General features: G+C 40.8%; 1 protein-coding gene and 1 pseudogene across 3 annotated transcripts in view; one reads left to right on the top strand and one right to left on the bottom strand.

Moving 5' to 3' along the window:
- DPP6 (dipeptidyl peptidase like 6) overlaps positions 1 to 22746 on the bottom strand; it is a 1033290-nt gene that overhangs the window by 1007291 nt on the left and 3253 nt on the right. The window lies entirely within an intron of this gene.
- Positions 1141 to 21332, top strand: LOC309631981 (vacuolar protein sorting-associated protein 26A pseudogene; annotated as a pseudogene). Its single transcript has one exon. The product of its transcript is annotated as a vacuolar protein sorting-associated protein 26A pseudogene (transcript).

Here is a 22746-nt window from a genome sequence, read left to right as displayed (position 1 = left end):
TGATGAATTAGGATTTGCAACACAGGCTAGATTACATGATGGCAATGTTCTTGGCAAAATGCTGATTACACATTTATTAGATTTGTTGACACACTTTAACTACACATGCCATACTAGATGCACAGAGAAAACTAGGAAAACCTACTTAATTTACTCACTGAGCACTAATTGTAACTTCTCACATGCTTTTATATTTCCAGAGGAATGACAAACTAACATTTACAGAATGACTACTGTGTTCCAGGCACTGTACCATGTGTTTACACACACATTATGGATTCTTTTCCTTAAAAAAATATGATCATGTGATTCATCCATGTTGCTGCACGTCACTACGGCTCATTCTTTTACATTGTTTTATAGTATTCCAGTGTATGAAAAATACCACCATGTATATTTATCCAGTCTACTCTGATGTCCATCAAAGTTGTTCCCAGTTCAGTGCTCTGATAACAACGTTGCTATGAATATTCTTGTACACGTCTTTTGGTGCATATGTGTGTGTTTAGGAACGAAATTACTGGGTGGTAGGGTCTGGTCATGGTCGGCTTTAGTATACAGTGGTAGTTTCTCAAAATAGCTGTACTAACGTACATTCCTATCATCAGAGTATTCAAGTTCCTATTGCCATTTTAACTTTCTAACAGTGTTTGGGAGTAAAAGCTGATAAGCATACAATGTCCACTTGCACATCTTTACAGCTTCCACATCTTTACAGCTTCCATATCTTTACAACTTCCATATCTTTATATCCATAGATTTATATCCAATATAGGTTTTATGACTTGCCCAAAAGAAAAGCAAAGAAAAGCTTATTATCACACTAAGTGAAGTAAGTCACACAGAGAAAGACAAAAAGACAAATATCATATGATATCGCTTATATGTGGCATCTGAAAAAATGATACAAATGAACTTATTTACAAAACAGAAACAGAGTCACCGAATTAGGAAACAAACTTATGGTTACCAAAGGGGTAAGTGGGAGGGATGAATTAGGAATTAGGAATTGGGGATTAACAAATACACACTACTATATATAAAATAGATAACCAACAAGGACCTACTGTATAGCACAGGGAACTCTACTCAATGTTTTGTAAGAACCTGTAAGGGAAAAGAATCTGAAAAAGAATATATACATATATGTATGTATCTGAATCACATTGCTGTATACCTGAAACGAAACAACATTGTAAATCAATTCTACCTCAATAAAAATTAATTTTTTAAAAAAAGAAAATCAAGTACAGAGAATTCTAAAAGAGAAAATAATATACAAGATGACACCTCTAGTTTGGGCACTGTCAGTAGCCGATGATGGAGTAATGCTTTTAAAGTTGAAAGTAAAAATAACTTTCAGCCTAGAGTACTTAGGCCAGCCAAATTATTAATCATGAGTGAATGCAAAATTAAAGATGTTCCTACCTTAAAGGACTCAAAGTTCACCTCCCACACACTCTTCCTCAGGTTATGAGTTTTAGTAAAAAGACTCCCCAAATGAAAAAGATGTGATGTATGGTAAACAGGGGATCAACCAAACAGAGCAGTAAGAAGAAGCCTCAGAATAGCAGCTGGGCACCAGGCCTAGGACCCCAGCCTGAAGCCGAGGATGGAGGCCTTGGGGGGCAGGGGGATGTTTTTAACCCTGAAGGAGACCAAAAAAAAAAAAAGCTTACCAGTCAGAAACACCTGACTGTATGCCTGCCCTGTGCCTCGCTCTGTGCTCTGTGAACATGTCTGGAATACACCCTGCACGCTAAGTTCTACGTGCTCCATAAAAGGTTCTGTGGGTTTCCCAGCTTCATCTTCAGTGAGGTTCAGGTGAGCAGGTGAAGACAGGCAAGGGCTTCATGAACCTGCAGGTGTCACTGAAACCGAGCAGGACCCTGTGGGGCTCTTGGGCACGAAAGCCTTTCTGTGTCCCCCGTTTCCTGATTACAGGAAATAGGCTTCGTTCAGCCTCCGTGACCTTCCCTGAGTTCCAAAGGGCAGGTTCAAACAGTTGCTGATCAGAGAAGCGAGGGGATGCGGAGACAAGGGAAAAGCAGTCAAGAAACAATACTACAGGAGGACTTCCCTGGTGGTGCAGTGGTTGAGAATCTGCCTGCCAATGCAGGGGACACGGGTTCGAGCCCTGGTCCAGGAAGATTCCACATGCCGCGGAGCAACTAAGCCCGTGCGCCACAACTACTGAGCCTGCGCTCTAGAGCCCACGAGCTACAACTACTGAGCCCGCGTGCCACAACTACTGAAGCCCACGTGCCTAGAGCCCGTGCTCCGCAACAAGAGAAGCCACCGCAGTGAGAAGCCTGCACACCGCAACCAAGAGTAGCCTCTGCTCGCTGCAATGAAGACCCAACACACCCAAAAAATATATATAATTAAATTAAAAAAAAAAAAAAAGAAACAATAGTACAGCCTTGGGGCAGGGTCCAGGTTTCCCCTCAAAGGATACACATAATATCTTTGAGCTGTTTTGCAGATTCTGAAGCTCCCACCAGGCGGGAGAAGTTAATTGTCTGCCGCCCACAAGCAAACAGACCCTAGACCGGTTGCAACCATAAGGTTGATGATGCTGACTCCCGATTACCTCACCACCAACCAATCAGAAGAATGTCCGCAAGCTGACCACGCCCTCTTTGAACCATTCCTATAAAACTCCTCACAACCCCTTCCAGGGCGGGACACACAGTTTGGAGGGCATTAGTCCGCTGTGGCCCCCCTTTGCCTGGCAAAGCAATAAAGCTGTTCTTTTCTACTTCACCCAAAACTCTGTCTCAGAATTTCGGTACCAGGGTACAGAGGCCAAATTTCGGTTACATCACCGGCAGGCAAGGTGCACGTTTCAGCGAGTTCCGCAGAGCAGGGCAGCAGTGGGGCTGTCTACAAGGCGCCCACGTGGTGTTGAAGTTGCCAGGCTCAGTTCTGTCCTCCAGGTGTTAGTCCAATCTTCTGCGTCTCGGGACCTTGACCGACTGCGGGGTCTGTAGACCAAGGTTAGTCACAGACTGGGTAGAGAAATGCACACGGCCAGACATGACTCTGGCTCCACACACACCAAGGGCACAGGTCAAGAGCTCCACCTTTACACAGGCTGGCGGTGTGCTGGAAAGACAAGCACCTTCCCTTCCTGAGCCCTCCTGGTTTCCCAGCCCACCCTCGCTTCTTGGAAACTCTCTCTCTAGCACACCTGCACTTGAAGACTCAACCTGGGATGACTGTATCATTCAGAACTCATTTTATTGCAAATAATAGTAGTAAACACAACTTAGAAGGGGGTAAACACTAATGGGAGTTTGAGCTCTCATAACTAGATGCTTAATCCCACCTGAGCAGTGAATTTCTCCGTGGTCTGTTGAAGGCTGTAGCGCTAGCTTAGATTCCCGGGGAAAGCCCTGCCATTCGACATGGTTGGGCCATGCCTACCATGACCTGGGCAATGTCACAGACTCACTGGTTAGGCCTGAGTTCCTGGAGCTGGTCGCTTTGTATTATTCTTATTGGTTTAGATGAATCATGGTCCGCCTAATAGATGGGGACGGTACTAAACACTCCCAAACAGCACAGTGCCTGTGAACAAGATTATGGGGGAGAAAACTGGTGTCTACCACAGTGATCCTGACTGTCCCTTCTAGATTGAATAGTCAATATTAAATGTGAGATGTATATGAGTAGGTTCATTGTGTATTTCTCTGGGTAGCGGGCCTATGGCTTTCTTCAGATTATTATAATAGTTTGTGACCTTAAAATAGTGATTACTGCTTTATCACCTGATTACGTATCTTGATATATGAGAAAACCATTAATGACATCTTATAAATTTGGCTAAAATTCAAACACCCTTAAGATGACCAAGGCAGCTAAACTTATTTTCAACGAGTGTCATCTCCGTTTTTGTAGAGGCAGATTCTGAGGCAGATCACAGGCGAGGGGACTTTCCTGTGCCCTCAAATCACCTCCCACCTCCAGGACGTGGCGAGCAGGGCTGCCTTCTTCCCTGAGAGATGCCCAGGGAAGCACAAGAGCTCTCAATGGGCACATGAGTCTGCAGAGCCTGGTTTTCCTTAAGTGGACCGACTTGATGGAGGGGATAGAGCTGGAAGCCGTGTGCACGGGGACTGCGCCTGGCCCCCGAGGGGCCGCACGCCCATCCCTCCCCACCTGTCAGCCCGCTGGCAGGCCCCGTGAGCAGGACACCTTCCCTGGCTGATCACTTCCGGCCCACATCTGCCTCTGCTCCACCTGAACGGCCTTCCCTGCAGCCCTGGGGGATTTTGATCCAGGATTAATCAAGGATTCAAGCAAGTTGCTAGGCTATTTCTCATCTTGGACCAAAACTTCAGGACTCTAAAGTGATGGGTGGCTGATCCAGGGCCTGCGGAAGACTTCAGTCTGTACAGGGGAATTGAGACGTGGACCCAGAAGTAGTCATAACGCTTCATGATCCTGACTGGCACAGATAATTCATTAACCTGCACTAAAAACTCTCTCTTCTAAAACAATTCAGGGAGGATGCCTAAGTACATAAAATGGTCCAGGCCTCATCAGTGTCTCTCTCACAAATGTCTTAAGAAAGGACTGTAATAAATATGACAGGGAAATTTATCATGGCCATCACTGCTCATTGTTTTCTCTTTTATTCCTACTCTAGCGTTGGGAACTAATGCTTTCCTTTCCTCTGAATCCTTTCCTTTCCTCTGAATCCAAGATTATGAGAAGAAATCAGGTTCATCCCATGATCATGGGATGATCAAATCATGATCCATCCCATGGGGAAACATCTTTGTTTCAACCCACCTCTTTGCATCAAAATCCAAACGGAAACCTAGAGGACCAGTTGGTAGAATTAATCAACCTAAAAATCCTATTCTGTCCACGACCACACATCCCTCTCCATTTACCACCAATTTGGATTCTCACTTCATCCTTCTCATCAGCAGGCTTGGGAGAGAACTGGTCCTCATTTTTCTACGCCCATATTCTCAGGGTTATTCACTCTTATTTACCCCAAGGCTGCCACCCTCTTGTCATTTTCATGTCTGTTCAAGCTTTGCCCAAGCATATTCCTCAGAAGCCAAGGTCTAAGGGATGTTAGTGGGTCTAACAACATCCCTTATATTGTTAGATATTAATACTTGTCTAATGAATAAATACCTATTATGTGCTGTGAATTGTATTTGTATAACTGGCCCCAAGTAGACCTCATTCCTGATTTCATGAAGTTGATTATCAAGGGGCTATTTGAAAATTAAAAAGTACTCATAGCTAAAGAATTTTGGAAACCTTGAATTTGTTTTTAAAAAAGGGTTCCATAGTGAGGCCTTTCTAAAACTCATTACTGTGCTCACATACACTGTTAATTTCAAGAAGACTGACCACCCCACAGACTTATGGAATCTTGGTATCATTTCTTTGTCTGGGGGTGAGTCCACAGGTGTGCTCTGTAGGGGTGCAGTTCCAGCAATGCCATTTTCTTGGTTTGCAGGACACAGTACTCTTTGGATTCACTGCTTCTCTTCTCTAAACCCTCATACTCAGTTTCCATAAATGCTCCTTTCTCTGTTTGCACTTTTTTAACGATAACCAGTTGCACACTTTTCTTCATACACTCTTCTCTGTAATCCTTAAGCTCCTGTTTAAAAACTCTTCATTTTTAAACAGTTTTAGTCTAACAAAAAAGTTGCACATATAGGAGTGAATTCCTGTGTACCCTAATGTTAACATCCCTACAGCAATAGTACAAGCAGCAAAATCAGGAAATTAATATTGCTCCAATACTCTGAACTAAAGAATGTGTTGGATTTCCCCGGCTTTTTCATGAAGGTCCTTTTTCTGTTGCAGGATCCAATCTTGGATCCCAAGTTGCATGAGTTACCACCCATGAGATAACTTCTTCCTGTTCCAGGGAGTGTGAATCTTCCCCCTCCCCCCTTAAAACTGCCCCCAGGGGCCTTCATGGCTCCCACCCACCTGCACTTAACCTCCACCAAATCACCAACTGTTCAGGCTGAATTCTTCCTACTGGGGTCTGAAGCATCAGAATCAAGTAAGTAAGTGTTCACATCCTTTTTCTTTTTTTAATTCATTTTTATTGGAGTATAGTTGGTTTACAATGTTGTGTTAGTTTCTGCTGTACAGCAAAGTGATTCAGTTATACACATACATATATCCACTCTTTTTTAGATTCTATTCCCATATAGGTCATTACAGAGTATTGAATAGAGTTCCCTGTGCTATACAGCAGGTTCTTATATATAGATATATCTATATTTACATATAGATATAGATATATAGATATATAGGAAAATAAGGTATGGAAAGTAAGAGATACAGCTGTCTTTATTTGTGGATAGTATGATCAAATATACAGAATCAACCAAAACTTATCATTAGAACTAATGAGAGAGTTGTGAGATTAATGGATACAAGATCAATTTGTGAAAATAAATGACCTTTCAGCAAATAAATCAGAGCCATAGTTTCTGCAATAGCAGGATATTGCTGTTGTATGATAATGTTCCCCTGATGTAGAAGAACTTTATCTAGTGAACAGCCAATTCGACTAATGCTCAAATAGCTAAATGATGATTTTGATTAATTTACTTCCTTTCCACCATTTACTATCCAGTATGGTGTTAGCATAAAGCAGTAAGATTCAGAGCCTAGGTCTGAAGCCCAGATCTGCATCTTAGTGGACATGGGACCACAGGCAAGTTACTTAACATCTCTGAGTCCTTGCAAGAGCACCTCGGAGGACACTGTGAGGGTTAAGTGAAAGAAATACACTCCTGGCACACAGTTTTCTATCTTCTAATCCACAGAGAAACCGTCCTCCTTTTCTTCCCTAATCACTGCCTAATCATGAGGAATACTTCCTCCTTTTCCAAACTGCTGCACTTTACCAAAAGAAATTAAAAATTCCTGGTCCACCATAAAGTACTTTCTTTATTTCTAACTGTATTTTCACAGCTGTTGAGATATTGCTTTATTGATCCTGGATTAACTTTCTAGTCTATTTCCCATAATACCACACCCAGATCCAAATAATTGTTTTTCTCCTGCGACCCTAATTCCATTACCAATTTTCTAACTTTGAATCGTCCACTTCAGATACTGAAATCCATTTAGATGATAAAAAGAGCTCATGTTGCCTCAGTGTTTACTCACCGACACACTCACCACCACCCAGGGGCTGCCTTCACACCCCTCCATGAAACATCAGTTCCAGGTATCCATTTTACGCGAAACACAACAAAAATGGATGTATATGGCACCATCAACGCAATAGTGCTGCAAAGGGATCTTCAATGGGGAGTAATGTAAATTTAAAAATTTGTAGTCTCCGATAGATTTGCCCGGAGTAAGACTTCAAAGTCTCCCATAATATCGAATCCATATATGTAGAGCTTTTCTCACTTTTTTGAAAGTTGGGTAAGGCATAAATTTTACACTTGAATCTTCCATCTTCAAAGTTGCCTTCAGTGCAGCAATTTACTCAATCTTGCCCTTAAAATAAAAGCTATAATTTAACAAGTAGATTTTTAAAAAATGGGTATTTTTCTGCTCTCCTGGATAAATGGAAACATTTGCCTCACTCCAGTATGTTCATGTACCAAGTAGGAATTTCTAGACTTCTTAAGCTTACTTATAACTCCTGCTCACCCCCTCTGCCTTCCTCTTTTCCAGCTAGTAAATGTCATAGTGACATTTCCTTGTTTGTAATAACACATAATTTAAAGATTTTGACTGGGTCATTTTGCCTTTTCCATCAATCTTTTTCTTGACTCTCCTTAATTTAACACCGCTACAACCCAGGAGAGAGTACGTGACGTGACAGCTCAGAGCTCCACCAAGGATTCTGCAAATTATTAAGTGGATTCTGATGTGTCTAGAATTAAAATAGATACTTTAAGAATAGAGGAACTATTTAGAAAGATTAAGGGGTTTTGATAAAGTCCTGGTGAACTACAACTTAAAGAGAACAGGAAGTTTTATTGACGCAGAATCACTAAAATGTGTGAGAAGGGAAATATAGGTTTTCTTTGCCTATATTTCTTGGCCTGTTTCTTCAAAAAACTTCATTGTTTTATAATGAGATAGTTTATAACTCTCTTGCTCTACTGATCAGACTGGATTTTGGAAGGGTTGCCTCTCTTAACCCTAGTCAAACTCAGAGACGAGAAACTCAGCACACATGGATATTATGGAATTTATTATTTTCACTTAGGAAATCAACATCATTCATCAATAAAGCTTTGCTAAAGACACTTTAAAAAAACCTGGTGGAGGGCTTCCCTGGTGGCGCAGTGGTTAAGAATCCGCCTGCCAGTGCAGGGGACACGGGTTCGATCCCTGCCGGGAAGATCCCACATGCCGCAGAGCAACTAAGCCCACGCGCCACAACTACTGAGCCTGCGCTCTAGAGCCCGCGAGCCACAACTACTGAGCCCGCGTGCCACAACTACTGAGACTGTGCTCTAGAGCCCGTGAGCCACAACTCCTGAAGCCTGGGCGCCTAGAGCCCGTGCTCTGCAACAAGAGAAGCCACCACAATGAGAAGCCCGTGCACCACAAGGAAGAGTAGCCCCCGTTCGCCGCAACTAGAAAAAGCCTGCATGTAGCAATGAAGACCCAGTGCAGCCAAAATAAATAAATTTAAAAAAAAAAAATACCCTTTAAAAAAAAAAAACAACCTGGTGGGTCCCTCACTATTTGGATCCACTCTCCTATCACCGAAGTTCTTCTGCACCTTCTTCATCATTCACAAATATGTACTGGCCATGAACCAAGGGCAAGGTTCTAGCTCCTGTTCCAGGAAAAAAAATATATGGAAAAATACAGAGTTGGCTCCCAAGTTTTTTTTAATAATCTAGCTGAGTAGACAAGCACAAAATATATTTAGAAGTATAATATTAGTATTTTCTAGGCCCCTGGAGACCACCTAACACAATAAACTCTTTAATAAAAGTGGCTAAACATGGAGATGCTGATTCCTTGGTAACGGCCACAAAGCCAGTTGAGAGCCCAGCTGACCATGGGAAGCCCATTCTTTGCTTTCCTATTTCAATCCTCCTCTCCAAATGAATGGCACCACAATTTCTAATCACAGATCAAAGAAATGAGGGACCATTACGTGCCAACTACGACGAAGACCCTCTTCCCAAAATGAAAGACTTCCAGCGATATGTCACAATTACATACCAAATGCATCACGTAATACGTGATGCATTACTCAGGAAAGCAATGGAGCCTGGTTACTCAAAGTGTGCTCTGAGGGGAGAAACTACCAGAGCAGGACGAGAAGAAGATGATATCTGAAGTGGACAGCTGACCCAAGATGCTGGACCAGGCCTGTATACAAAAAAAAAAAAGGGTGCTCTGAGGACGAGTAGCAAGAGCAGCATTGGGGGGGGTTTTCTAAGAAATGCAGAATCTCGGGCCCCACCCCAGAACTACCCAATCAGAATATGCGTTCTTACGAGAATGCCTAGGTGGGGAGTGTGCACACCAAGGTTTGAGAAGCACCACGGTAGAGGGGATTTTAGCATGAAGGGTGAGTTCGCCAAGAGTTCCCGCTTTCCTTGGACGCACGTGAGCTCATAAGCAACCTCCATACTTAATGAGTAAAGAAAATGGAAACTTTCCACTTTGGCGAGGCTGCCTGTGTTTTTGCATAAAGCAGCATCTCAAGCGAAGTGCTGTGTCCTCCATTGCCCAGCAGAAACCCCGGCGCTTCCGTGAATCCTTTTCAAATCACAGAAGCCGAGATACATCCTCTCAATACACGCACTGCACTTAGGGAACATCACCCTTTACACCTATCACCAACTGCCCGGTGTTCTCAGAGATGTAAGATAACCCCAAGTAGAAAGAGAACCAAGCTTAACAGTATCTTCCTAACTCGGTTTCAACTGAGGCACCAAAAGTTAAGAACTGGAATGATGGTAGCCAAGCATCCCTACAGCCTAAAGGCTCTGTTAGACTATTAATACAGGAAATGATAAAAGGGTGTGAAATGGATGGCACACAATAGCGATCATCCACCTGAGAGGAAGCTTCCAATACAGAGAGTTGGTGGAATTCTCTGGAATCTCCATCCTTCCGGTGGACAAGGATGTACAACCGGATGAGGAAAAGGAAAGCCGTTGGTTGTCTCTGAGCACAGAGTTCCCCTCAGGGAGCTTGACAGGGGGCCCCCCGAAGCATAAAGCAGTGGTACCCAGACCCCTCCTGGAAAAATTTAAAATCAAGGAGCTGAACCCAGAGTGCCTCTCAGGCAGCCGGCTGTGAAGAGTGAGCAAGCTGTACCAGTAATGGTGACGGGACACGGGATGCTTCTCATGAACCAGAAATGGACCACGTGGGAGGTGGAAGTCAGGAGCCACTTAGCCAGGAGCCCCACCCAACAAAGTACCTAGCCCAGGGTGACACCAGGAAGCGTGAAGATGGGGACGGTATCACAGCTGGGGAAGATGCTACAGTCACCCATCAATATCCTGTGTGAGCACATTCAGAGAAAACGCCCTGAAAACACCCCACGAAAGGAAAGGTCACTTCTGTGCATTTGCCACATCTAGAGCAATCTGTGACCCTCTATATTCGCTCTGCCTTTCCCCTCATTTCTTCTCTGTCTGAACTCAGCCTTGGAGAAGTGACAAATGGGGACGGGTGGGTGCATTAGAGGAATAAGAAACGTGCCAGGAAGGAGGCACAGAGAAGCCGCCCCCCACCCGTCCCACAGGCTTCTAGACCTGAAACAGGTCAAGCAGAGAGAGAGGAGAAGCCTGTCTTAACCTTATTATATTAGACTGGCCTGGGCATTTTAACTTCTGAAATCACACTATTTGTAACAGAAAAGGACCCAGCAAAAGCTAAATAGCTTCACAAATCTGGGTACAAACTAGCCAAAGATTTTTTTCAAAGGCACAGTTGGAAAAAAATAAGGTTGTTTCATGAAAGTTCCATGAGTCCAGGGCATTCAGAAGAACACTGGGAATTCATTGAAGAAGGAGGTCGGGTCTAAGGCTTATTGAAGCCCCGCAGGTGCTTTACACATTCCACATCATTTTTCCTAGAGCTCATTTGATTGAGAACAATGTAGAAACCCCCCAAAGTAGCTCAAATTAAAAAGCAAAGCAAAAACAATTACAAACAAATGTATTGTGGATGTAATCTAGATTTTCTGGGCCCCCCTGGGCAGTGGAGACCTTGTCCTGCCCTCATCTTGAACGTATATTCAATGTTACATCAAACGACCCAACTCCAGTTGCCACAGAAAAGCCAGGTCTAGCCATACAGCACATCAGTGAGCCCATATGTTTTCTTGCTAATTCTCTGAAAAGTGAGATACAACACCCAACATTTCTATTCTGTACCCCAACGCACATCTCCTGGCCGCCAGCAACATCATCTTTTTCTGCCTTGTTCCCTTTTATCTCTTGCTATAAAGCCTCACACATACCCTCTAATTTTCTGATAAATTCAGCTTTGGCGAGCTCTGTCCACTAATAACCTGGAACGTAGCCATCAGTCCCACTCCTGCTTAGAAAGCAATTCAGTGCTTTTTTTCCCCCCTCGCTTGTGTCTCTTGAGATACAGAGCAAGAATGCAAAGAAGCTTATCAAAAAGTCTGTTCAACCAAAACAGTTCTATTTGGTAGGAATGGGGAGAGGGAGTGAAAAATAGGAAATCTCGCTAGTAATTACAGAGTTTTCTTTATTTTCTATCAATTTTACATACTGGACATCTCAGAAAACAGAAGAAGCCTAAGAGGAAATAAAGGGGAGTAGAGACAGGCTTCAGGTGAACTGTACCCAGAAAGTCTGAAAGCGAGGCCAGGTCCTCTGAGTCTCAGGGGTCATCATGTCTGTCACCTCTGCTGCTCCCGCATCCCCTTTCTTCCAACAGTTATTCTTAGCAGCCCATGACCGTACATGGCTGTCAGAGTCTATGTGATCTTACCTGTGAGCCCTCTGTCCTCTGATGGGTGTCTCTTAGCTCAAATTTCCAAGACAGTGTTTGACTGGCTCAGCACATCCTGGGGATTTATCCCCCTAGGAGCACGTGGTCGGCCCTGGTCTAAACAGCTGTATCAGGAGAAGGCCGAGTCCTCTGTTTCAAACAGGAAAGGAGAGGCGTGGGCAGGGTTCTACTGTCACAGACCATAAATGGCCCAGGAAGCAATGAATAGCATCTCTGTTACACACATGTCCAGCTGGCAGTTGATGAGTGAATTAAGAAAGAAATATTGCACCACCACAAAAGTGGATAGAGCGTGGGAGAAGATGATATACATTGCTTTATTGTTTTTATTTGTTTCATATTGTGTCCCTCTTGATGATTTCTCAGACTCTTGACTGTTACACAGAGGAAATTAAGCTGCAGAGCTCCTGTACTGGAAAGAACGAGACTCTATTCTCACGGGTTCCAAAGAAAAAGCACCAGAAGCCAATACAGACAATGTTAAGTTAATAACTGTCTATTAGAATTCTATGGGTTCCTTAGTCGCCAAAGATCACAGTTATCAATCAGGGAAGAAGAAAAAGTGTGTTGCACTAAGCCTTGAGTCTGTGTGCTATTTCTATGACTGTAGGACACATGCTATGACCCGGCTAAACACTACTGACCACTCTTTTCTCTGACCAGCTGCAATCCTGCAATGTTTCCAGTCATGTTTCACACCCCCTGGTATTTTATGCTGTTGTTTCCTGTCTCATCTGTGAAAACCCTATCTCACTCATAAAAGTAGCAGATTTTTTTTTTTTTTTTTTTAAGAACAGTAAGCAAGGAGTCCAATGCCTATGAAATACATAAATAAACCTCAGCACTGAGGAAAGGAATAGACAGACTTAGGGGTTGAAACTTACTGAATAACAAAATGCATTACTATTTATTTATACATTTTCAGTTTGAACACATTTTCTTGATTTCTACCCCCCTTGTGACTACAAGTGCTTTGCATATCATCATGGAGCTCCATTTCCTCAGTTTTTAAAAAAAAAGGAGAAATAAAAACTTAGGTATCTACCTTAGTAGCTGTCATGAAGATGAAATAAGATAACATTAAGGAAAAAGTTATGAAAAGTGGAAGGACAGAGAAAGGCATCTCAAACTGTTGATCGCCTCTTTTCATTTCATTTAGGACCCTCCAGTCTTCAGGCCTGAAGTTTATGTCAGATATTCATAGTGTTTGTTTTTACACTAAAGTGTGAAGGACTCCCAATGGCTTAGAGTTTCCATTGAGTACATTTTACTACAGAAATGCCTTTGATTTCTATGCCCAGGGATGTCTTAATAATGGCAATCACTTTGCCTTGGCTCTTTCTAGGGTTGAAATATCATCAGCAAGTAAGAGCTTGATGGGGCTCTGAAACCTAGTGAATGTCTTCAGTTTTCACATAATGAAAAAAAAAAAAGGCCCAGAGAGCTGCAGCCACTTCCCTGAGACTCAATCCAAACAGGAGGCACAGCTCAACCAACTGTGAGATCCAGCCAGCCTCCTTTTCCCTTAATTCCGAATTCCTCCACCGAACGAGTTTTTCCACATCTGAACTTGTACATTTGCGATGACTTTAGCAAAGGCCCCATGCATCTTCATCTTTTACTTTATGAAAAATAAAATTGAAAAATAGGAACTTGTTCTGCTGCATTCACATTTTGTCAGATACAATTTTTAATTATCTAGTAATGTCTAAATATCTTATGTCTTCTTAATTGCATTTGAAAATTTCATTTTAAAAAAAGGAAGACAGACGTGTGGGATTAACAGATACATGCTACTACATATAAAGCAGATAAACAACAAGGTCCTACTGTATAGCACAGGGAACTATATTTGATATCCTGTGATAAACCATAATGGAAAAGAATCTGAAAAAGAATATATATATATATGTACAATTGAATCACTTTACTGTACTCCTGAAATTAACACAACATTGTAAATCAGCTATATTGTTCAATAAAAAATTGTTTTAATTAAATTTTTAAAAATAAAGAAAGGAAGATAGAGACACTTGAAAGAGCATTATAATCATGTGGCATGAAGACAATTCAAACTTTCTAAGGCCCTAAAATGTGGGGAGGGGATGAGTGAGCTGTCAGATAACTTTCCTCCACCTCTGTTGACTAAATATAGATTTCCAGGCCCTTAGTCAAAAATAATATGAGATTTGGGATCTATAAAATTCCAACCCCTCTATTTCCTTCACAAGATACAAGATGCGAGATCATTAAAATACTGCACTTGAGGTACAGCTTTTGACTTAAAACAATCCAACATGTTAGACCAGAAAAACAATTACTTCTCATTTACTGCCCTCTATTCCTGGAAATTTAACTTATGCATGAGCTTATATTTGTTTTATGCATTTTACTGAGAAAGCGAGGACAATGATAAATTTAAAAATCAATGAAACGTAAACCAAAATAACATAAATAGATTTTCACTAATATTCTGGAAGTCATTAAAGCAATTTACGTTTCATGCATTCCATTAAACTTTCTAAAATTCTCCAGGATGATTTAGATTCTGGGTAGTTAAAAGAATTTACATATATATTGTTTTATTTATATGGGTTTCTTTTCCTATTTCTTTCAGAGATTACCAACCACACAAGGAAGCCCCTTGTTTAGCATGAAGAACCATGGTTGGCAAGACAAACCCTGACCAGGACACACCCTTGGGAACATTAAATACCAGTGAAGCGTCCTTAGGCTGATACAGCATGTGGCCCTCGACTTTGTGTGCAAATAAAGAAGACAGATGTGAAACAGCCTGGTTTCATGGAATCTGCCAAGTCTGGGAACCAGGGAACTAAAATTGAGTCTTGACTCTCTCATGAACTACTTATACCCTGTTGGATCTCAGGTTTTATGAAAAGAGAGGATTGAGCAAAATTACCTGTGAAGCTAGATCTTTGGTTTTTGTTTAATTTTTTAACTTTTTAGACAATTCTAAAGGTTACATTCCATTTACAGTTATTACAAAATGTTGGCTTTTAAAATACAGAAATAATACCATTTGCAGCAATGTGGATGGACCTAGAGATGATCATACTAAGTGAAGTCAGAAAGAAAGACAAACACCATATGATACCACTTATATCTGGAATCCAAAATAGGACACAAATGAACTTATCTACAAAATAGCAACAGACTCACATGCATTTTTTTAAATCTTAAGAATTGCCTCTATTAAGGGAGGGCATCAGGAAATTTGTAATAATCCAGGAAAGAGAGAATGAGAAGGTAAGAAAAAAATGAAGCAACGGTGGGCAAACCTGGGAAATAAATTGGAGAAAAAATAAAACCATCACAGAAATTAAGGGGAAACTGGAATAAGAACAGAAGCAAAAAAGATACTGGCATACATTTGCAGCTACATGGATGGACCTAGAAATTATCATACTAAGTGAAGTAAGTCAGAAGGAGAAAGACAGATACCATATGATATCACTTATATGTGGAATCTAAAATATGACACAAATGAACTTACCTATGAAACAGAAACAGACTCCCAGACATAGAGAATAGATTTGTGGTTGCCAAGGGGGAGGGGGTACAGGGGAGGGATGGAGTGGGAGTTTGGGATTAACCAATGCAAACTATTATATATAGAACGAATAAACAGCAAAATCCTACTGTATAGCACAGGGAACAATATTCAATATCTTGTGATAAACCATAATGGAAAAGAATATGAACAAGAATGTATACATATGTATACCTGAATCACTCTGCTGTATAGCAGAAATTAACACTACACTATAAATCAACTATACTTCAAATAAATAAATTAATTAATAAATAAACAAAATAAAATCAAATAAAATACAGAGGATTCTCTCTAATGGGAAAAACAGGCACTCCCACAGAAGACGACAGATGTCAGTGGTCAGGATCAGGGAAGCCGGGAATGCAGTAAGAGCTGTCGGCTGAGGTCCTGGTAGGTACAGCGATCAGAACAGGTAGAGAGGTCTGAAATTCAAGCCAAATGACAAGCTGGAGAGCGATACCTGCAACCAGGAGTTACGACGGACACCTTCTCAGGTGAATTCTAGCTCTGTGATGTGCTCACTCCCAGGCCAGAATGTGTGAGGGAGGAGAAAAGGCAGGATGTGAACCACGTTATGACAGCGATAAATCACAATTCACAAGCCTCGCATGTATCTGTGATGCCCAGAGCAGCTTGTGAGTCACGGCTGATCTAAGCACTAGGACGGCTTCCTACGGAGAGGAAGTCGGTGATTAAGCTGTGTCCCCAAATCCGGAAGGGAAATCCTTTAACCCGTGAAAAGGAGGAGGAGGTGCTTAATTCCAAAAAAAAAAAGTGCAGACTGAGGAAAAGTTTGGAAAGTGGGTGAAATGGCTCGTGAAGCGAAGCTCTGCAGATCTAAACAGGAAGGGGCAGGAAAGAGTGGGAAAAGAGGAGTTATCTTGGAGAAGGGAGATCATTAAATTGGCTTTTGTTTTCTGTGAAAGGGGAAAAAAGGAACAAATGAGAACCTTTCGATTTAACAAGTTATCATTTATCAGAATGTGAATTTTGGAGAACATACATTGGGGGAAAAAAAGAGAGACGGAGAGGAAAGAGTGACAGAAGAAGAAATGAAAAAAGACTGAGAATCAACAAGAAGCGTGGTTCACAGAGATTTAAAGAGTCCTGGGGAGGGGGAGGTAGGAGGGTAAAGCAATATTGGGAGAATGGCACCAGCTGGCCTTTCTTTCCTGGATATGGTCTCAAAGTGCAGAGGAGCATTAAGTTTTGTACTAAAGATTTAAAAAAATAGGAGCCTGGGCCGGGAGTTCTCCTGAAGGAAGAGGAGTGAAGTGGGGGGACGCGGCGGTGGCAGCACTGACAATGAGTTTTCTTGGAGGATTTTTTGGTCCCATTTGTGAGATCAATGTTGTTCTTAATGACAGGGAAACCAGGAAAATGGCGGAAATGAAAACTGAAGTTGGCAAAGTAGAAAAACGCTATCTTTTCTATGATGGAGAATCTGTTTCAGGAAAGGTAAACCTAGCCTTTCAGCAACCTGGAAAGAGGCTAGAGCACCAAGGAATCAGAATTGAATTTGTAGGTCAAACTGAACTTTTCAATGACAAGAGTAATACTCACGAATTTGTAAACCTAGTGAAAGAACTAGCCTTACCTGGAGAACTGACTCAGAGCAGAAGTTATGATTTTGCATTTATGCAAGTTGAAAAGCCATGCGAATCTTATATCGGTGCCAAAGTCTGCTTAAGGTATTTCCTTAAAGTGACAATAGTAAGAAGACTGACAGACTTGGTAAAAGAATATGACCTTACTGTTCACCAGCTTGCTACCTATCCTGACGTCAACAACTCTATTAAGATGGAAGTGGGCACTGAAGATTGTCTACACATAGAATTTGAATATAATAAATCAAAACATCATTTAAAGGATGTGAGTGTGGGAAAAATTTACTTCTTATTAGTAAGAATAAAAATCCAACATATGGAGTTACAACTGATTAAAAAAGAGATCACGGGAATTGGACCCAGTGCCACAACAGAAACAGAAACAATCGCTAAATATGAAATAATGGATGGTACACCAGTAAAAGGTGAATCAACTCCAATAAGACTGTTTTTAGCAGGATACGACCCAACTCCAACAATGAGAGATGTGAACAAAAAATTTTCCGTAAGGTATTTTTTAATTCTAGCCCTTGTTGATGAGGAAGACAGGACATACTTCAAGCAGCAGGATATCATTTTGTGGAGAAAAGCTCCTGAAAAACTGAGGAAACAGAGAGCAAACTCTCACCAGAGATTTGGATCGCCAGAATCACAGGCATCTACTGAGCAGCCTGAAATGTGAACTGAATAGGAGAAAAAAAGAAAAAAAAAAACTCCTACATCCGTTGAGATTTAAGTTCGGCAGGTTAAAGATGGTTGCAGCGTGTAGGGTGGGGGAAAAGCCAAAACTCCATTTATGATAGTCTTCCTTTATCTTACAGCGCTGAGTTTATTTTATGACATAACTAAATGTTCTTCACGTATATACATTTTTAAAAAATGCTTTCTTTGAAACACTGGAACTTTCTTAAACTGCCGTGTTGTTTTCTTCTTTTTTAACTGCACACTTTCATTTAATGATAAGCACTCAGCTATACATCAGCATAAACATTAAAGATTCTCATGTGAGTAGGTTGGTATTTGTAATTTTGCTTTCTTTCTGCATAATGTTGATTACAAATTCTTTTCTTCTCCTTTTTCATGCTAATGATTACCTCTTATTCTCTACATGCAAAAAATTAAATATTTTGTGTTCAAATTAGAAAACCTGAGCGGCCTGTACATCCTGCAAAGATCTAAAACATGGCATTTCAATGTTTTTGAAAACTACATTCATGATTTTCCATACCTGTTTGAGAAATGCATACGAGTGCTTTACTGTAGGTGCCTCTGAGTCTACCATTCCGTGGCTTCCTGAATTTTGTTCTCTTTGAAGTCTTCTGTGGTGTGAATTTTAAATTTTTTTCCATAAGAGATTATGGGGCATGTCATTGCAGCTTTTTTGGGGGGGGGGTGGGTACCATATTAAGTAACCGTTTTGCGACTAATATCTGATAGGTACCACTGTATTGTTTTCTGCAATGCAGAGTTGACTCTATGTTGGCATTTGAGTTTGTTAAAACTATCTAATTTTTCCATAAATACTTTGAAAACAAATTTTTTGGTTTAATGAATCTTTTTAGCACATATATGCAAATATAATTTTCTTGCAAATATTCTCTTCCCTTTTCAGGGGAAAATTTGAGGATGGGGGACTCAGGAGAACAGGTGAAGCACGTAGTTACCCAGATCTGGACAATTTCATGTTTGTTAAATTGGAACCTTGACTAGTTCAAACTCAAATTTAAACTTCTTCATCCACTCTGTTTAAATTTTTTAAACGTTAAAGTCAAGTAATGTTCAAACCCTCTAAAAAAGAAGGTTGCAGTCACCTGTTTTTATGCTATGCATGGGGTCTGATCGCAAATACATTAAATGTGGGGTGTAGGAACTAAAACGAAGTCTGTTGTGTGAAACTACTTTCACTTATGGTTCAGTGGTTTTTGTACCAATATTTTTTTATATACTTCAGTGCAAGTCTTGTCAGTTAACCTTACTTTATGAGTAAGCTAAGTAACGCAAATTACATTTCTTTAAGCCTGTTTTACTACTATGGCACTTTGAAAAATGGTCAGTAACCAACTTCTTAACTGGCAAAAGGTTCCATGTACCACGTGCTGAAGCATCTCTTTTAAATGTGGTTATCTGTGAATGGTAATGTTTTCCTTCATGTAAGTGCCTGTTCAGAGTTTCAAATTTTTAAAATGCCAAATATTTTCATGGTCACTTGCATGTAGTAATCTGGAAAATATTCAAAGAAAAATTGAAAACCAATTGTATTTAACCATCCTCAACCTGTGCAACCATGATGTATAATAAAGAATTTGAACCAGAAAAAAAAAAAAAGATTTAGAAAAATGAAGTTAGGAGTAAGTCTAGAGGGCTGTTGAGTTATCATAGAAACTTGATGCCACTGATTCCAGGGCTCCACTAGGTGAGGTCCCCCAAACCACTGATTCTAAAGTCTGGGCATTGAATTTATTGGCGAGAAAGACAGGGGGAGTGCCAGACCCAACAATGGCTGAGTTAAGGTCATGACAAACTAGCTTCACACATATAATTTTCAAAATGCAAAACAAACTGATAATCTGAAAGCCCTAGAGAACAACCCAAAGTGAGCAGATTTTGTAGAGGACAGGGTTTGAGGTAGCTGCTTCAGCTAGAAAGTGAGGGGGGATTTCTAGAACCAAAAAAAAACAGTAGGAGAGCCTCAAATTCTGTGTATAAATGCTGCCCAAACCCCTGGTTGCCCCCTGAGGCATGCAAATACTGGGGAAATTCAAGGTGATCTAGATAAGGATAAAAGAACACAATTACATGCAAGTTGCTGTTTACTTAATTGCCTACCTTAGTGAGAATCAACAGAATCCAGAGTTTCCACCCAACATTCACAATGTCAAGGATAAAATTCAAAATTACTCAACATACAAAGAAATATGAAAACATGACCCATTCTCAACAAAGAAGCACAATCAACACAGATCAGTCCCAAAACGACCCAGATGTTAGAAGGCAAGGATTTTAAAAGTGGCGATTACTAATGAGGGCCATCAATTGAAGGAAAATGGGACTCACACAACGAATGAAAGACAGCAAATCTAAGCAGGGAAAATAGAACAAAGTGGGGATTCTGGAATTAAGAATACAACATCCGAAGTAAACCACTGAAGTTGCAAACAGTAGAATGGAGAAGACAGAGCACAAAATGTGAAAACTGAGCGATAGAAATGACTATATCTGAAGAAAAGAGAGGAAAATGAAGATCTGCAAAATGATACAAAGTGCCTAACATATGTATAATTGTCATTTCAACAAATTGAGAATAGGACAGGAGAAAACATTGGGAGAGATAATGGCCACAAAATTCCCAAATGTGGTGAATTTAAAGATTCAAGATGACCTTTGAACCCTTAGCAGGATACACAGGAAGAGAACCACGCCCGGGCATGTAACATTCAAACAATGAAAACCAGAGAGAAGATCTTGACAGTATACAGAGAAAAATGGCACATTACACACAGGGACCAGTGTAGCAAATGACTCTTCACTTCTCAGTAGAAAAAACTGAGACCAGAATTCAGTGGAATGCCACCTTTAAAGTCCTGCAGAAATAGAGACACAGGTGTAGAGAACAAATGTATGGACACCAAGGGGGGAAAGGGGGTGGTGGTGGGATGAACTGGGAGATTGGGATCGACATATATACACTATTATGTATAAAATGGATAACTAATAAGAACCTGCTGTATAAAAAAATAAATAAAATAATAATTTAAAAAATAGAATAAAAGTGCTGAAAGATGCTAACACATATATATGGAACCTAAAAAAAAAAAACAAAAAGGCTCTGAAAAACCTAGGGGCAGCACAGGAAGATGCAGATGTAGAGAATGGACTTGAGGACACGGGGAGGGGGAAGGGTAAGCTGGGACGAAGCGAGAGAGTGGCATGGACATATATACACTACCAAATGTCAAATAGATAGCTAGTGGGAAGCAGCCGCATAGCACAGGGAGATCAGCTGGGTGCTTTGTGACCACCTAGAGGGGTGGGATAGGGAGGGTGGGAGGGAGACGCAAGAAGGAGGAGATACGGGGATATATGTATACGTATAGCTGATTCACTTTGTTATAAAGGAGAAACTAACACATCACTGTAAAGCAATTATACTCCAATAAAGATGTTAAAAAAAAAAAAAAGTGCTGAAAGAGAAACCAAAATCTTATCAACTCAGAATTCTCTAACGGGGAAAAAAATACCTTTAAGAATAAAGGCAAAGTAAAAATGCAGGTGGGTCTAGCTAGTATTATTTCACAAAATGCATTCCTGTTGAACCAAAATGCTTTCTGTTGACAGAGTCTTTTGTTTTTAATGCCCTGAAGGGAAAATGACAGAGACCCAACCTGAATTGAACCCATAGGCCGTATCTTTGCCATCCCTGTCTCGTGGTGAAATAAGCACTACAAGTAGAAAGCAGAAGTGAATAGGAAGAAAGAAGCTAAATTCATCAGAAAAACACTTTTACCACTTGGATTATTTCTGGTTCAAAACCTCAGGAGCTTCGGGGTGTAATCTGAAACCTGCCCCCATATGTGGAGGGCAAGGAGAGACCACTCCAGACTGGCAGGTGGCAGTTTTAATAAGCAAGGGGACTTAGATCTCGGGTGGCCCCTAGACCAGCAGATCTCCGCACCTGCCCGCCAGAATCTTCAAGTTTATAGATAGGCCTTAACTGGGTTCAGTCACGTATTCAGGGCAGGTGGTCTCAACAGCAGCTCAATCTCTCAAGGCTGCGTCCTTGGAACGCTCCCACTGTGGGAACAGTAGGCAGACGCAGCTTCCAAGGACGGGGGCAGGGCAAAAGGAGCCTCCAACTGCCCTGGTCCAGCTCACAGGTCAACCAGCAGTCATGTCCTATTGATTTCCCCAAACAACTATAAAAATGCCCAACATAAAGCAATCAAAATTAGAGCTTTAGATACAACATTGTATCTAGTTTATCAGTCAAAATGTTTTAAATATAAAATTTATTTTCCTCTCAGTATGCATGACGTTGAAAATTTAATACTCTGGCGAGATCAGAAAACAGAACGTGAGGCTACCCTTCAGGTCTGAAGATGGTCACCCCACATCAGTAGGAGTCACTTCCATGTACCACTACTCTTATGTTTCAAAAAGCAGTGAAGAAAAGGATTAGTAATTAGCACCAGTGAAGTAAGAAGTTAACATAAGGAAAAAAAAATTTTTTTAAAAACAAATTACAGAATAATTTTGGAATACAGTTGAGCGACTACACATTAAAGTTTAAGTTGTCCATTCTGCAATACTGAGATGTATCAGTAACCCCACCTTTTACCACGGAAGACTTTAGTATCTTTTAGACTATGAAAAAGAAATGCACACATCTTGTGTAAATAATAAAACTGCAGCTCTTCTTTTTATAAAGGTTATATTGGATTTTAATAAGTTCCTTCTACAATGGTATGTAGGTTTTCCAAACCAAACTTTTAAACGTTCACATTGTTTAGTAATATTATTGCAAAATATATTCATTAAGCAATCAAAAAAAAAACCTACAATATATTATAACTATGGAAGATT

The sequence above is a fragment of the Balaenoptera borealis genome (assembly GCF_965194805.1).
Source record: "Balaenoptera borealis genome assembly, chromosome: 7".
In the NCBI taxonomy this organism is placed as follows: Eukaryota; Metazoa; Chordata; class Mammalia; order Artiodactyla; family Balaenopteridae; genus Balaenoptera; species Balaenoptera borealis.
Note: the sequence above shows the minus strand (reverse complement) of the source record. Positions and strands in the feature narration are given on the sequence as shown.